Source organism: Theropithecus gelada, chromosome X, assembly GCF_003255815.1.
Source record: "Theropithecus gelada isolate Dixy chromosome X, Tgel_1.0, whole genome shotgun sequence".
Classification (NCBI taxonomy): Eukaryota; Metazoa; Chordata; class Mammalia; order Primates; family Cercopithecidae; genus Theropithecus; species Theropithecus gelada.
Window position 1 is genome coordinate 102,444,633 of NC_037689.1, and position 18,555 is coordinate 102,463,187.

Consider the following 18,555-nt stretch of genomic DNA (forward strand, 5'->3'; position numbering starts at 1 on the left):
TATGTATAAGGCAGGAGTTTCTGGAGGTATTTATCCCCCACTTGCACATTCTTATGATTCAAGTCATATCTAGGATCATCCCCTGGCTGCGTTGGTGCTAAGAATTGAAAATAGGGAAAGAACATTCTTGAAAGCTCATATTTTTGAAACTTAGTAGAAATCTCCAGTCTTAAACTTACTTCTAGAACTTAGAAAACCAAATTATCTTAATGCCTGATAAGTGTTGTGTACTCTCAGATTTTTCAAGTGTTGCAAAAAAAAAAAATTGTTTAGAGGTTTGGAGAATTAACTCTTGCTTTTAAACCATTATCTATTTTGAATAGTATACCAAGCAAAGTTCAATAAAGTAAATGAGATTAATGAAGGATAGCCTCCTGAATATAAGCAAACAAGTTGCTTGTTTATACAGATCTCTATATTTCTGAAGTCCAGTGGGAAACTTGACTTCTAAATAATCTTCACTGTGGCTTTCACAGATAGCAGCAAACCTTGCTTTCTCAGTGCCTGAATGTTTGCTTTGGGGCAATCATGTTTCTTGAAGTATGCATGCAATTTGAGTTTTAAGAGGTGAAAAAAAGATTATGTCTAAGACATGGTTTATATAAATAGAAAAGATTGGTTGTTTAGTTTCTTCATTTTTGTAATGGTATGAAATACAACTGTCCAACAGTCTTCTTTTTGGAGGTTGTATTAGTCAGGGTTCTGACTGGGACAGAATTAACCTATTGGGACAGAATTAATCTATCTATGCTGGAGGTTGCAAATTTTTTGTGTGAAGAATCAGACTTTGGTAATAACCTAGAGCAGTAGGATATAAATAACTCCTACAAGCTTAGCATTCCAATAATGAAACACTAGGCAAAAATGGGTTAATAGGCTATATATATAAAAGGGAGTTTATTAAGCATTATTAACTCACATGACCACAAGGTCCCACAATAGGCCATCTGCAAGCTTAGAAGCAAGGATACCAGTCCAAGTTCCAAAGCTGAAGAATGTGGAGTCTGATGTTCGAGGGTAGGAAACATCCAGTGCAGGAGAAAGATGTAGGCCAGGAGGCTAAGCCAGTTTAACCTTTTCACGTTTTTCTGCCTCCTTTATATTCTGGCTGTAGTGGCAGCTGATTAGATGGTACCCAACCAGATTAAGGGTGAGTCTGCCTTTCCCAGCCCACTGACTCAAATGTTAATTTCTTTTGGCAACACCCTCACAGACACACCCAGGATCAATACTTTGCATCCTTCAATCCAATCAAGTTGACACTCAGAGTTAACCATCACAGGGGTATTGAGAAAACACTTTGAGGTTAGTTATATATTTTTATGCCATGTAGGCATAACCTTATCTCTTAATACCATTTAATTTTATGATGTCTTTTTTTCACTTTGTGACATGGGGAGGGGATTTGTATAATTGTTAGTAACCGATGTTTGTTATGTGTAAAGACTCAAAAGGGGCTAACCTGACACATTTTGTGTCAATACTTTGTTTTGAGAAAGCGAACCACATGTTTGCCTTAGTAAGGCCTCCAATTTGAGACCAGTTATCAGATTGATCCTTTGCTCCTAGAGTGAAATAAAAGACTCAGTGAAATTTTAACAAGTCAGCATTTGCTCACTCACACTGAAGAAGGCAGGAAACTTTAGTTGAAACAAAGTGTTAGCATTGACAATAGGAAGAAAAGAAAATTCTAATTAATATACTAGTTGCCCTTTCTACCATCCATAGTAGCCTAAGTTGGGTTTGTTTTTTGTTTGTTTGTTTGAGACAGAGTCTCACTCTGTCACCCAGGCTGGAGTGCAGTGACATGATCTCAGCCCACTGCCACCTTCGCCTCCTGGGTTCAAGTGATTCTCCAGTCCTGGCCTCCCGAGTAGCTGGGATTACAGGCGTGCACCACCACGCCCAGCTAATTTTTGTATTTTTAGTAGAGCCAGGGTTTCGCCATGTTGGTCAGGCTGGTCTTGAACTCCTGACCTCAGGTGATCCACCTTTCTCGGCCTCTCAAAATGCTGGGATTACAGGCATGAGCCACTGTGCCTGGCCTAAGTTGGGTCTTTATCCTTGCCACACTTATCAGATTAGTTTTGAATATTTTATCACATGATTTTTGATGACATTCTTTTGAAAAATCACAATTTCTTGAATGAATGAACCTATTGTTCTTATCTAGATGGAACATTCTCAAAAAGATGATGGGCACTCTAAATCATAGTGTTTCTTCCCCTATCTAAATAGAATCCAAACTGGTACCAACAACACTCAGGAAAGAAACATCTGCATGTGACCTTCTTGTGTGTTTTTATCAAAGTGCAGCACCTATCAAGAGAAACAAACTGTGATCTGCATCTTACCAGTAACCAGGGGTGCTGGGCTGTGGGTCAGGAGGTCTGTGTTCTAGGCTGGCTTTTGCCGCTGACCTCCTGTGTGACTTATCACAGATCCTTTTTGGCCTTGGTTTTCTGACTTGTTTTCAAAAAGAAAGATTGTTTTAGATGACTACTTAGGTCCCTCACAGTACTAAAAGCCTACAGTCTGTGCTTTTAATCACAATCTATGAGATGATTCCATTCTCTTAATTTGTTCATGCTCTCTTCCTTCAATCCCACTGAGTGTCCTTAACATACAGGTAATGGAACACATTGACTTTCATTTTTGAAGATAGTCCCAGATCAAGAAATTTCTCATAATGCCAATGATTTCTTATAATACAGGACTCTTCTGAATCCCATTACCAGTAAAGGTACACATACACAGTCAAGAAAAATAAGTATATTCTTCAGGCTATGGGGCAAGTGTCTGAAATTATTCTGATCTACCTAGAAACTATCTTTTTTTCCTTCTCTGCTTTATGAGTTGAGAGAGGCTGGTTGATCTGCTTCCTTTCCTTTGACTTTGTAATTATTGTTCAGGCAAATATAAGTAGTACTAGTATTGGACTAGTAGTAGGTAGCCAAGAAAGAGAAACTGGAACAGCTATACGTGCCCACCTCCCCACTCTCCACTCCCATAACCAACAGAAAGTATAGCAACAAAAAAGGAACAAGCACTACAGTGGATTTTCATGCCCTGCTAGCATGCATGTGTAATATACTATAGCCTATCAGATGGTTTCCACATTTGTCCTAGCTGTAAGTCACAAGTCATTTTGCTATAAATGATACTTGTGAATAAGCTGTATAAAATACTCACCAAGCAACACTGAAGCTGTCCCTGGAAGTGATAGCTTGCTGTCATGAATGATGAAATATCCTTTGTGTATAAGGCAATTGTGTTGGTTATAGAAAAAGAAATGAAACTTCCTAGGTTTCTTCCTTCTGTGGTTTGTGTGTGTGTGTGTGTGTGTGTGTGAACAGGAAAGCTTCCTATACAATGATGTTAGGACATATATTTCATTTCATTTCAACTTTCATTTACAGTTGTTGTTGTAAAGGGAAAACATTTTAATCAGTTTCTGCATGAAGGTCAGATAACACTGTGAACAAAAGTAATTTCTTTATGATAATATCAAAACAAAAGCATTGCTGCATTTAAATTATGAAGCATGTTTCCCTTATCTGCAGTACAGTTGTATGACTTAATAGAATCTGGGAGTATATCTTATTTATGCTACTGGTAAACTCAAGAAATTCTCTTCCTTTTAAAGTCTGAAGTTCTAATATCGCCTAAGAATGAGACCAGATAATATTATGTCCTGGGTATAAATTAAGTTACTTTGAAAAAGTATGAGAATTATTTTAGGGTGGTTTTTTTTTTTTTTTTTTTGTAAACTGAAGCAGTGTTGATATTTTCTATCCTTTTGCGGCTTAGAAGATGCCGTATGATTTTTTTTAATGCTCGTGTGTATGTGTGTGTGTGTGTTATTGCAGGTAATTCAGTGGGGCAGAGACATTCATAATAAAAAAGTCACTTTTATCTGGTTTTGGAGTGCAAAAGATTCACATTTAGTAGATATACACAAACACACATATCTGAACTTCTGCCTGTACGCATCTTCTTCTTCCCAGCCTCCTTCTACATTGTACTTACCAGTTGCCTGCAAAGGAAAATTTGTGACTGTCTACTCCAAGATCGTGGAGAAATTGATTAGAGTTGCAAATGCAGACTGTTGCCTGAAGTACCTTCAGGAACATGGTACAGAGCTAGGTGATGTATAGTGATAATACAACATATGCATCCACCCACCCACATCCACACTTTCACATTCTCCAATATCCTTTCTGGTCCAACATTTTAAGAAGTTCCATAAATTTAGGCTGCACTCTAAAGCACAAGAAGAGTTTTAACAGTTGCACAGGATGGCACAGAAATTGTGGTACTTCTAAGAATTTAATCCAGGAGTATTATTCCATCCCATTCTTAAACTGTAACCACAAGGCATTTCCCCAGACCCTCAAATTCTTATCCATATCTTTATGGAACCATATATGTTTCTAGAAGTAAGAAACATAGCCAGTTCCATTTTGTAAGCCTTCTTAAGCACTGTGACTTCATATTTAACTAGTGAGTATGCTGGGGAAAAGTAACATTTCATCTTTCATGAACATTTCTAGGATTATGTAGAGAGGAAAGAATATTTGAAATGTTCTCTAGCCACTGAAAAGTACTGTAGCACTCAGGCAAATCCCATCTCCCATGATATCTAAAAGTGATCCAGAGACTTAATGGTAATTTCAGATGGGGTCTCTGACCACATTGATCAGAAACAAAGATTATCTAGTAACGTAGGCAAAACAAATTACCTGTCCTTAATATCTAGTTGAAATCCTTAAAAAGGAGAATTACCATCTTTCAGTATCTGCAGGGCTGCTAACATTGGAAATTATAATGGTGACTATATACATCTTTATAATGTTATATCACCAGGCCCCTGGGCTACTCTATCACTGAGCTTCTTAATCTCCTTTGCCAAAATAGTAATTTAAAAGGGAATTGGTAGTATTCAGGCATCTGGTACCCTGTAGAAATATTTTAAAGCATTTTCATCTTGCCTTCAAGGATCGAATGTAATGATTTAAAAAATATTTTGGGGAGAAACCAGTGCTAGAACACTAAACTTCAACTTCAGAAAACCTGAATTCCTTCAATAAGCAGTTGAGTAACCTTAAGAAAATCACCTAGAAATTTGAACCTCAATTTCTTTATCTGTAAAACTGAGTAACTAAAACTAGGTGAGTTATTGTGATAACCTCCTAATTGAACTGTCTGCTCCTGGGCTCAGCCCCACCCCCTATTTTGCATCCCTGTTGTCAAAAATAACATACAAGTCTGATCATCTCTTCCAAGGACTGTTACAAATTTCTCCCCATCCTTCTTTCACTTCCAGTTTTATTTATTTCCTACCATACCCCCATTTTGGTTTTATGCTACAGTTATAAAAAAAAAAAATGAAATTTTCTGAGTTTAACACGCTGCTTTACCTTTCCATGCATCTGCACGTGTGTTATTCCACCTGCGTGGATGACCCTTCAACAGTGTACTACACTCTGGTATTTCCAATAAATTTCCTTTAGTCTTTGAAATCCCAGCTCAGATTGATGCTCCCTAGCGAAGCCTTTTCTGTCTACCAAAGACCCTACTCTGGACTATCTTTGTGATTTGTTCACATTTCTATTATTGTATTTATCCTAAAATGTTGTAACATATTTGTTTCTTATCTGTCTTCTCTTTAATATTTTTTTTCAGCCAGGGCTTATGTCCACTTTCTTGCCTGCCTTCCCCCCACAAATACTTACAGAAGGCTTACTTTCACCAGACAGTGTTGTCAGCCCAGAGGGATACAATAGTGAACAAAACAGACAAGAATACCTGTCGTTATGGAGCTTCTGTGTCTTATTCATGTCTGTTATTATTCATGTGTCCCTAGAACCTAGCACAGAGACTAGCATTTGGTATGTAAACAAGAAATAATTTTGCATTGAAGCCAAGAAATCAGAATTATGGCTACATTGGAAACTCCCATATGTCTCTTTCTTACTGCCTACACTATGCATTTAGTGTTCTACTTGTACATACATTAATATTTAGTTATAATACTTAATCAGTGTTTCTTACTTGCCTAAGTTTCTATATACCTTTGTTTCTATTGGTGCTGTCTGTCAAACACCATTGTCTGTCAATCAACTTCTGGGAGTGCTACACTCTCTTAGTTGTTCAGACCCAGCACACTAAAAGGGGTGCTCTTTCATTCATTTATTCAATCAACAGATATTTATTGAACATCTATTATGTCAAAAGGCACTCCTGCCCTTTTAGAACTTATAGTCTCTTGAGGAAGACAAGCAATGAACAAGTAAATAAATACGTTATTACAACATATGATTGTTGCTATGGAGGTAATGACCACAAAGCTGTGATAGTAATGAGGACAGCGACCAACTTTACAGTAATTGAGGAAGGCCTCTCAGAAGAAGTGACATGTAGGTCACCCCAAAGGATGAAAAGTATCCAACCGTGTAAAAGGTTGGGGGACAGAGCATCAGGGGACGAAGGGACAGTAGGCGCAAAGCTCCTGAGGTGGTAAAGAGCTTAGTGAATTGGTTTTGGAAAAAAGAGCAGTGTAGCTGGAGTTTAGACAATGAGGAGGAAGATGATTAAATTAGAGAAGTCCAGGTGGCTTCATATAGCATGTAGAGGCACTTAGAGTGTATCCTAATGGGAATGACAAGCCATTGAGTGAATTATTTTAAGCTGGAGAGTAACAATCACATTTATGTTTTGAAAATCCCATTATGAAGACTATGTAGAGAATGGACTGGGTGTGAGGATGCAGGGACAGCAGTATGGACCTGCTACAGTGGTCCAGGAGACAGATGGTAGTCACCTCAATGAGTGTGAATCCAGGAGAGATGAAGAGAAACGTCAGATTTGGGAGACATTTTGGAAATCACATTAATTAGACTTACAATTGTATTTAATGTTGAGGTGGGAAGGGGAAGGAGTCAAAGATTATGCCTAGGCTCTGACTTGAACTAGCAGCTGGCTGGAGGTGCTATGAACTGAGATAGGGTTTTTGCGGGGTGCAGGAGACAAGTTGGGTGGATAGAAAATGCATTTTAATGATGACAAACATGGTGGTGGTGGCAATGATGGTGGTAGTGGTGGTGATGTTGGATTTCCCATAGTTGGAGGAAAGATTTAAAAATCTGGCAATTATCAATAACTTGCTTTAGTGTGTTGGAGAAAGTCCAGTATATTTCATGTATTTAAATTTTGCAAGTCTTCTGGGTGCTTGACCTAGAAAATATGCCTTTTTCCTGTCCTTTATCCCTTCCCAAAGTGACTAGGATTACGTTTTTTCTAAATATGCCATTAGGAATTAAAAGATCTCTTACAATTCAGGAAGCTGTGAGAATACCTAAGACATAAGGAATAGAGAGAGTAATTCTTAAAGGATAGCAACTTTTCATTTGTTTTCATCTTGTGCAAATGGTTTATTTTCTCAAACTTAGGTAACATTTTTAGGTCAGTCTCTATCAAAGTAATATCCAAGCATCTCCTACATAAAAATCACCTAGGGATGCTGGTTCAAAGTGAAGATCCTTGTCTACACAATTAATCAGAATCTCTAGGGTTGGGGCCCAGGAACCTATTTTTTTTTCAGGCTGACATTTAAAAAGCATTGATTAAGACAAGGTATTCTTAACCCTTTTGGTGCCCTAGTCTCTTTGGTAGTCTGGCAAACTGTATGGATCCCTTCTTAGAAAACTGCTTAAATGTGCATTAAATAAAATACAAGGAAAACAAGTGTATTGAAATATAATGATCAAAATATTTTAAAAACAAATTTTATATAATAATTTACATGCTTTTAATTAACATATTAATTATGAGATCTAATACTGGGTCTAATACTACCATAATTTGAAGTAATAGGTGAACATAAATAGTAATTTAAGTCATTTGCTACAATTCTAATGTGATATGAAATTATCTGTAATTTCTTTTTTTTTTTTTTTTTTTAAATTTATTTATTATTATTATACTGTAAGTTGTAGGGTACATGTGCATAACGTGCAGGTTTGTTACATATGTATACTTGTGCCTTGTTGGTGTGCTGCACCCATCAACTCGTCATTTACATCAGGTATAACTCCCAATGCAATCCCTCCCCCCGCCCCCCTCCCCATGATAGGCCCCGGTGTGTGATGTTCCCCTTCCCGAGTCCAAGTGATCTCATTGTTCAGTTCCCACCTATGAGTGAGAACATGCGGTGTTTGGTTTTCTGTTCTTGTGATAGTTTGCTAAGAATGATGGATTCCAGCTGCATCCATGTCCCTACAAAGGACACAAACTCATCCTTTTTTATGGCTGCATAGTATTCCATGGTGTATATATGCCACATTTTCTTAATCCAATCTGTCACTGATGGACATTTGGGTTGATTCCAAGTCTTTGCTATTGTGAATAGTGCTGCAATAAACATACGTGTGCATGTGTCTTTATAGCAGCATAATTTATAATCCTTTGGGTATATACCCAGTAATGGGATGGCTGGGTCATATGGTACATCTAGTTCTAGATCCTTGAGGAATCGCCATACTGTTTTCCATAATGGTTGAACTAGTTTACAATCCCACCAACAGTGTAAAAGTGTTCCTATTTCTCCACATCCTCTCCAGCATCTGTTGTTTCCTGACTTTTTAATGATCGCCATTCTAACTGGTGTGAGATGGTATCTCATTGTGGTTTTGATTTGCATTTCTCTGATGGCCAGTGATGATGAGCATTTTTTCATGTGTTTGTTGGCTGTATGAATGTCTTCTTTTGAGAAATGTCTATTCATATCCTTTGCCCACTTTTTGATGGGGTTGTTTGTTTTTTTCTTGTAAATTTGTTGGAGTTCTTTGTAGGTTCTGGATATTAGCCCTTTGTCAGATGAGTAGATTGCAAAAATTTTCTCCCAATCTGTAGGTTGCCTGTTCACTCTGATGGTAGTTTCTTTTGCTGTGCAGAAGCTCTTTAGTTTAATGAGATCCCATTTGTCAATTTTGGCTTTTGCTGCCGTTGCTTTTGGTGTTTTAGACATGAAGTCTTTGCCCATGCCTATGTCCTGAATGGTACTACCTAGATTTTCCTCTAGGATTTTTATGGTATTAGGTCTAACATTTAAGTCTCTAATCCATCTTGAATTAATTTTCGTATAAGGAGTAAGGAAAGGATCCAGTTTCAGCTTTCTACTTATGGCTAGCCAATTTTCCCAGCACCATTTATTAAATAGGGAATCCTTTCCCCATTTCTTGTTTCTCTCAGGTTTGTCAAAGATCAGATGGCTGTAGATGTGTGGTATTATTTCTGAGGACTCTGTTCTGTTCCATTGGTCTATATCTCTGTTTTGGTACCAGTACCATGCTGTTTTGGTTACTGTAGCCTTGTAGTATAGTTTGAAGTCAGGTAGCGTGATGCCTCCAGCTTTGTTCTTTTGACTTAGGATTGTCTTGGAGATGCGGGCTCTTTTTTGGTTCCATATGAACTTTAAAGCAGTTTTTTCCAATTCTGTGAAGAAACTCATTGGTAGCTTGATGGGGATGGCATTGAATCTATAAATTACCTTGGGCAGTATGGCCATTTTCACGATATTGATTCTTCCTATCCATGAGCATGGTATGTTCTTCCATTTGTTTGTGTCCTCTTTAATTTCACTGAGCAGTGGTTTGTAGTTCTCCTTGAAGAGGTCCTTTACATCCCTTGTAAGTTGGATTCCTAGATAACAAACTGTCTCTCAGACCACAGTGCAATCAAACTAGAACTCAGGACTAAGAAACTCAATCAAAACCGCTCAACTACATGGAAACTGAACAACCTGCTCCTGAATGACTACTGGGTACATAACGAAATGAAGGCAGAAATAAAGATGTTCTTTGAAACCAATGAGAACAAAGATACAACATACCAGAATCTCTGGGACACATTTAAAGCAGTGTGTAGAGGGAAATTTATAGCACTAAATGCCCACAAGAGAAAGCAGGAAAGATCTAAAATTGACACTCTAACATCGCAATTAAAAGAACTAGAGAAGCAAGAGCAAACACATTCGAAAGCTAGCAGAAGGCTAGAAATAACTAAGATCAGAGCAGAACTGAAGGAGATAGAGACACAAAAAACCCTCCAAAAAATCAATGAATCCAGGAGTTGGTTTTTTGAAAAGATCAACAAAATTGACAGACCACTAGCAAGACTAATAAAGAAGAAAAGAGAGAAGAATCAAATCGACGCAATTAAAAATGAAAAAGGGGATATCACCACCGACCCCACAGAAATACAAACTACCATCAGAGAATACTATAAACACCTCTATGCAAATAAACTGGAAAATCTAGAAGAAATGGATAATTTCCTGGACACTTACACTCTTCCAAGACTAAACCAGGAAGAAGTTGAATCCCTGAATAGACCAATAGCAGGCTCTGAAATTGAGGCAACAATTAATAGCCTACCAACCAAAAAAAGTCCAGGACCAGATGGATTCACAGCTGAATTCTACCAGAGGTACAAGGAGGAGTTGGTACCATTCCTTCTGAAACTATTCCAATCAATAGAAAAAGAGGGAATCCTCCCTAACTCATTTTATGAAGCCAACATCATCCTGATACCAAAGCCTGGCAGAGATACAACAAAAAAAGAGAATTTTAGACCAATATCCCTGATGAACATCGATGCAAAAATCCTCAATAAAATACTGGCAAACCGGATTCAGCAACACATCAAAAAGCTTATCCACCATGATCAAGTGGGCTTCATCCCTGGGATGCAAGGCTGGTTCAACATTCGCAAATCAATAAACATAATCCAGCATATAAACAGAACCAAAGACAAGAACCACATGATTATTTCAATAGATGCAGAAAAGGCTTTTGACAAAATTCAACAGCCCTTCATGCTAAAAACGCTCAATAAATTTGGTATTGATGGAACGTACCTCAAAATAATAAGAGCTATTTATGACAAACCCACAGCCAATATCATACTGAATGGGCAAAAACTGGAAAAATTCCCTTTGAAAACTGGCACAAGACAGGGATGCCCTCTCTCACCACTCCTATTCAACATAGTGTTGGAAGTTCTGGCTAGGGCAATCAGGCAAGAGAAAGAAATCAAGGGTATTCAGTTAGGAAAAGAAGAAGTCAAATTGTCCCTCTTTGCAGATGACATGATTGTATATTTAGAAAACCCCATTGTCTCAGCCCAAAATCTCCTTAAGCTGATAAGTAACTTCAGCAAAGTCTCAGGATACAAAATTAATGTGCAAAAATCACAAGCATTCTTATACACCAGTAACAGACAAACAGAGAGCCAAATCATGTAATTTCTATTAGTGACAAAGTTACAGATTCAGCTAAAACTACTATGATTTGTGGTCTAGATTCATAATGGAAGGAAATGCTAAATTTCAGTCAGAAGTGAATGAAAATAATGGTATAATGTTTTTCCCATCCAAGTCCACAGATACCAGGCTTAGAATCCTTGGCTTTGAGATTGTGACCAACTAGTACAGAGACTAGTGAGGGTATAGTGAAGACAAACTAGAATCCAGATACTAGTCAACAGAACAAAACTCAGGAATGAAGTCAGTGAGCCTCAATATTTGGTATTATTAATTTAAATAATTAAAAGAAGATTCAGGGACCAAAAAATTGTTCCTGCATTGTTTGGCTTTTAATTGGTTGATTTGGCTGTTTTGCCTGAGTGTACCTGGAGAGGCTTGTCTGTACACTCTTGTTATTGTCCCCTTCTCTTGAACTCTGGCTCTTTCAGATGGTAGCTATGAAGAAAAGTTTAGATTTTTACCATTTTGTGGTTCTAAAGGAAGAACATTTTCCAGAATGGAGAGAGACATTCAAGAATGAGGAAGTAACATGTGCCGTAACGACAGAGTCAGGAACAGGCTTGTATCAGAAAACAGAAAGAAGTTCAAAGTAGCTGAGGCATACAGTGGTGAGTGAGAGAGAGGCAGGAGATGAAGCTGGAGAGATGGATTGACCTAAGTCCAAAGAGGGCCTTCAGATTGCATGTACATGTATGAGTTTGTGTTTCATGATAGAGTCAGCAGGAAACCAAAGGAGAACTATATGCTGAAAAGAGACATGATACGCCAGGCGTGTTGGCTCACGCCTGCAATCCTATAATACTAGCACTTTTGGAGGCCGAAGTGGGTGGATTGCCTGAGTTCAGGAGTTCAAGACCAACCTAGGCAACACAGTGAAACCCCATCTCTACCGAAATGCAAAAAATTAGCTGGGCGTGGCGGTGTGCACCTGTAGTCCCAGCTACTCAGGAGGCCGAGGCAGGAGAATTGCTTGAACCCGGGAAGTGGAGGTTGCAGTGAGCCGAGATCCGGCCACTGCACTCCAGCCTGGGGCGACAGAGTGAGATTCCATCTCTAAAAAAAAAAAAAAAAAAAAAAAAGACATGATAAAGTGTATTATTTCTTAGGAAAATAAATCTGATGGCAAAATGAGGGATGGGTTAGAGGAAGGTAGACCACTTTTGAGGCTTTGGTAAGAATGCAATTGAGAAATGTATGGTTCTCTGAAGTAAGACTATGGTCATGAGAGAGAGAAGAGGGAACAGCTATGAGAGATGTTAATGACTGATTTGGATATATGTCATGAAGAAGAAGAATTTGGGATGACTTTGAAGTGTCTAGCTTGAGACTTCAGGCAAATGGAAGCACCATTAACAGAGGATACCAATCATGAGAGGCACAGCAGGTTTTGGGGGGAAGGTTTTTAGTTCCTTCTCCCAAAGAAGAAGAATAAGAGTTTGGGATGACTTTGAAGTTTCTAATTTGAGACTTCAGGCAATTGGAAGCACCATTAACAGAGGTGCCAATCATGAGAGGCACAGCAGGTTTTTTGGGGAAGGTTTTTAGTTCAGTTTTGGATAAGCTGAGTTTTAAGTGCCTATTGAACATCAAATGAGAAATACATGGAGTTTCCATTTTAACCATTTTTCATAGTAATCTTTTAAAGTAGGTAAATGACGTGAGATATTCTTTTTGTCTATAAATTGACAGACTATGTGAAAATTGTGGGGTAGTTAGGTTTCAGAAATGTGTAGGATTGGGCATTATATTGTCTTTTTATTCTAATTTTGATGAAATGTCAACCAATGGCTGTCCTCCAAAGAGTTAGAGTTGTATAGTTAATTCTTCTGGATTAAAGGAATTCTTTGTATACTTATGGTAATTAATTCTAGCAACATAGAATATCAGTAGGCTTGCCTTCCTATATCTGGAGTTTAGACTTTTTTTGTGTGTGTTTTGTATTACACATTTTTTGTTGTTCTTCACTTGGCTTTCTACCATGACTGCTGGAAGACAGAGGGTTGTAGGTAGGATGGGAGTGAGAAGCGGTGGAAGTGTTTGTGTACTCATTTTTTTGTAACAGCTCCATGGCACGAAAACTACTCTCAGCAACTGGTGTGAACACAAAGGGAACTAACTAGTTGTAACCATCTCCATATTCATTGGCCTTTAAGGTTTTGGGGTCTAGAATGAGCGGAGAATTTCACTGTGAATGCAGGATGTTGAAATGCAGAATTGGCTTTTAACAAAATTATGAGGGAAGAGATATTTGTCTTTGTGTTCCTTTTACCTCTGCCTCACTATTCTGAATCCCTGTACCTGATGCCTCTGTGTTAGGTTCTGGTTGGATCATGGTCCACACTTCAGCATCTTGCTTAGACTTGTCCTCTCTAATAGGCATTCTTCCTTTGACCTTTCTCTTTTTGTGATAAAATTTCTTGTTCCTGTTCATATTTGATAAATTATTCTATATGAGTATCTGTGGTTACTTATGGCTTAAAATATGCTATACCTTCCAAGTAGCAACTACATTTTAAGAGGGGTCCTGGGACAATGCTTTAACCTAGAGTTACTCTAATGGTAGAGACAGTACTTATCTTAGTAGTTGGGGTCCATAAGTCTTCTCTAATATTTTTAAAACAATACTGATAGCATACACATGTGAAAGACATTTAGCAAATACAGAAGAAAATGTCTTCATTTATAAAGGCTGAGGGACTAGGGGGTAAAAGTAGATATACCAGGCAGAAGTCATTTGTAGAAGTTTGACTGAAGTAGATGAGTTATTTTTGAGGATAGTGATAGAAATGGGGTGAAATGGGATAAGGAGAAGTTGCAAATTTTCACTGAAATGACTTTGAGGGCAGGGACCATGTCTTTATATTTATATCCTCCACAGGACCTGGAAGAATGATCTATAGATAGTGTGTAGTAATGGTTAGTTTAAATGAATGAGCAAATCCATGTGGGGAGCTATTGATTTTAAATTTTTAAAAATTATTAATTTAGTTTTTTGAGACAAGGTTACCCAGGCTGGAGTGCAATGGCGTGATCATGGCTCACTGTAGCCTCCACTTCCTGGGCTCAAGTGATCCTCCCATCTCAGCTTCCTGAGTATGTGAGACTACATGTGCATGCCACCATGCTCAGCTAATTTTTAAATTTTTTGTAGAGACAAGGTCTCACTATATTTCTGAGGCTGATCTTGAACTCCTGGGCTCAAGTGATCCTCCCACCTCAGCCTCTCAAAGTGCTGGGGTCACAAGCATGAGCCACCATGCCTGGTCGATTTTTTTTAAAGAAACCTTCTCCATGTTTATTTTTCCCTTATCGAATTTAAAAAGGAAACGGAAACTTTTGATGGATTTAGCGCGCGCGCACACACACACACACACACACACACACACACACACACACAAGTAATCATTTAAAAAGAATGGTGGAGATATCAAACGACTTAGGCAAAAATGAAAACCCATTTATTCATCAATGAACTCCAGGTTGAAGAAAGTTCTATGACTCATAACAAATTGTGCTGACGAGGGAGTCTTTAAGTTGTCCATTCATTCCTTTGTGAGATGTGAGGTTTAATTTTTGTGTTTTGTTGGGCTTTTTAAATGTTGACAAGTCTCAGGTGTATGGTAATAGAAATTCTGTGATCATAGGTCCATTAGAACAGCATCTAGGAAGGAAAACTGATGCTAAGAAATCAGCAGTAAGAGGGAATAAAAATGCAAACAAAACCCTTTCGTTGATATGCGGCACAAGCTGGTTGGAAGCAAAGGGAGTGATGAAATGATGGAAATACTCATTAAAATTAAAAGCCATAGAAAGTGGGGAATAGTATAAAAGGCAATGCAACATAAATCATTATCTACAGGGATAAATAAAATACAAAAAAATTAGCGTTACCAGTTTATGCTTTATGTTGAAAATAAAAATTTGTTTCTTAGAGGTATCTTTGACATGAAACCTAACAATGGCAAACTGCCATTGAGAGTCTAGGCCTTGTTTTAATGAGTACCTCATAACAGTACAGAACAAGAAGCTACAGAGCTCTCCAAAGTATTAGTAAATCCAGTTTTATGCTATGAAAATAGAAAGTGAAAGCATGTTCACTGTACCTATTCAAAAGTAGGAACAATAGTAATACTCTATTTCATTACAGAATTTCAGTTAACCTAGGTTTTAGATGTGATATGCAAACCATGGAGCGATTTTCTATATTGCTATTTTTAATTTTTTTCAACTTTTGTTTTAGATTAAGGGGGTACATGTGCAGGTTTGTTACATGAGTAAATTGTGTGATGTTGAGATTTGGGTAAAGAATGATCTTGTCACCCAGATACTGAGCATAGTACCCAATAGTTTTTCAACACTTGCCCCATTCCCTGTGCCCTCTAGTAGTCCCCAGTGTCTATTGCTGCCATCTTGATATCCATGAGTACCCATTGCTTAGCTCACAATTATAAGTGAGAACAAGCGTTATTTGGTTTTCTGTTCCTGCATTAATTTGTTTAGGATAATGGCCCCAGGTCCACCCATATTGCTGCAAAGGACATGATTTCATTCTTTTTTTTATGGCTGCATGATATCCCATGGTGTATATGTACCATGTTTTCTTTGTCCAATCCACCATTGATGGGCACTTAGGTTGATTCCATGTTTTAGCTATTGTGCATAGTGCTGCAATGAACATGTGAGTTCACGTGTCTTTTTGGTAGAAAAATTTGTTTTCTTTTGCATATATACCCAGTAATGGGATTGGTAGGTCAAATAGCAGTTCTCTTTTAACTCCTTTGAGAAATCTCCAAGCTGTTTTCCACAGTGGCTGAACCAATTTACATTCCTACCGGTAGTATGTAAGGGTTCCCTTTTTTCTGCAGCATCACCAGCATCTGTTGTTTTTTGACTTTTAAAAATCACTGTTCTATGGCTATTATTAAGCCACATTATGAAAAAGTTAAGAAACAACAGACACTGGCAAGGTTGCAGAGAAAACAGAATGCTTATACACTGTTGGTGGGAATATAAATTAGTTGAGCCATTGTAGAAAGCAGTGTGGCAATTCTGCAAAGAACTTAAAACAGAATTACCATCTGACCCAGCAAATATATTATTAGGTAGACACCCAAAAGAATATAAATCATTCTATCATAAAGATACATGTGTCCATATGTTTGTTGCAGCACTATTTACAATAGCAAAGACATGAAATCAACCTAAATGCCCACCAACAGTAGATTGGATGAAGAAAATGTGGTAGGGATTTCCTGGCAAGATGGCCAAATAGGAGCAGCTCTGGTCTGCAGCTGCCAGTGAGATCGACGAAGAAGACAGGTGATTTCTGCATTTCCAACTAAGGTACCCCATTCATCTCATTTGGACTGGGTGGACAGTGATTGCAGCCCATGGAGGGCGAGCCGAAGCAGGGTGAGGTGTTGCGTCACCTAGGAAGTGCAAGGGGTTGGGGAATTTTCTCACCTACCCAAGGGAAACCGTGAGGGACTGAGCCTGAGGAACTCTGGCACAGATACTGTGCTCATACCATGGTATTTGCAACCTGCAAACCAGGAGATTCCCTCCGGTGCCCACCCCACCAGGGCCTTTAGTTTCAAGCGCAAAACTGTGCGGCCATTTGGGCAGACACCGAAGTAACTGCAGTAGTTCTTTTTCTCCATACTCCAGTGTCACCTGGAACACCAGTGAGACAGAACCATTTACTCCCCTGGAAGAGGGTGCTGAAGCCAGGGAGCCAAGTGGTCTGACTCAGTGGGTCCCACCCTCACAGAGCCTGGCAAACTAAGATCCACTGGCTTGAAATTCTAATTGCCAGCACAGCAGCAGTCTGAGATTGACCCGGGACATTCGAGCTTGGTTGGGGGAGGGGAATCCACCATTGCTGAGGTTTGAGTAGGCAGTATTATGCTCACAGTGTAAACAAAGCCACTGTGAAGTTTGAACTGGGCAGAGCTCGCTGCAGCTCAGCAAGGCTGCTGCGGCCAGACTGCCAGATTTCTCTTCTCTGGGCAGGCATCTCTGAAAAAAAGGCAGCAGCCCCAGTCAGGGACTTATAGATAAAACTCCCATCTCCCTGGGACAGAGCACCTGGGGAAAGGGGCAGCTGTGGGCAAAGCTTCAGCAGACTTAAACGTCCCTGCCTGACAGTTCTGAAGAGAGCAGCGGACCTCCCAGCAGTGTTCCAGCTCTGATAAGGGTTACACTGCCTCCTCAAGTGGGTCCCTGAACCCCATGTATCGTGACTGGAAGACACCTCCCAGTAGGGGCCGACAGACACCTCAAACAGGAGAGCTCTGGCTGGCATCTGGCAGGTGCCCCTCCGGGAGGAAGCTTCCAGAGGAAAGATCAGGCAACAATCTTTGCTGTTCTGCAGCCTCCGCTGGAGATACCCAGGCAAATAAGATTGGGAGTGGACCTCCAGTAAACTCCAGCAGACCAGCAGCAGAGGGGCCTGACTGTCAGGAGGAAAACTAACAAACAGAAAGGAATAGCACATCCACTCAAAGATCCCATCCGAACATCACCAACATCAAAGACCAAAGGTAGATAAATCCACAAAGATGGGGAGAAACCAGCGGAAAATGGCAGAAAATTCCAAAAACCAGAATGCCTCTTCTCCTCCAAAGGATCAAAACTCCTCGCCAGCAAGAGAACAAAACTGAATGGAGAATGAGTTTGGTGAATTGACAGAAGTAGGCTTCAGAAGGTGGATAATAACAAACTTCTCCAAGCTAAAGGAGCATGTTCTAACCCAAAGCAAGGAAGCTAAGAACCTTGAAAAAGGTTAGAGGAATGGCTAACTAGAATACCCAGTGTAGAGAATAATGCAAATGACCTGATAGAGCTGAAAAACACAGCATGAGAACTTCGTGAAACATATACAAGCTTCAACAGCTGACTCGATCAAGTGGAAGAAAGGATATCAGTGATTGAAGATCAATCTAATGAAATAAAGAGAGAAGACAAAGTTAGAGGGAAAAGAATGAAAAGTAATGAGCAAAGCCTCCAAAAAATATGGGACTATGTGAAAAGACCAAATCTACATTTGATTGGTGTATCTGAAAGTGACAAGGAGAATGGAACCAAGTTGGAAAATACTCTTCAGGATACTATCCAGGAGAACTTCCCCAACCTAGCAAGACAGGCCAACATTCAAATTCAGGATATACAGAGAACACCACAAAGATACTCCTTGAGAATAGCAACCCCAAGACATATAATCATCAGAT

General features: G+C 39.0%; 1 protein-coding gene across 1 annotated transcript in view; it reads left to right on the top strand.

The window, feature by feature from the left end:
- Positions 1 to 18,555, top strand: part of IL1RAPL2 (interleukin 1 receptor accessory protein like 2) — a 1,281,282-nt gene that overhangs the window by 21,067 nt on the left and 1,241,660 nt on the right. The window lies entirely within an intron of this gene.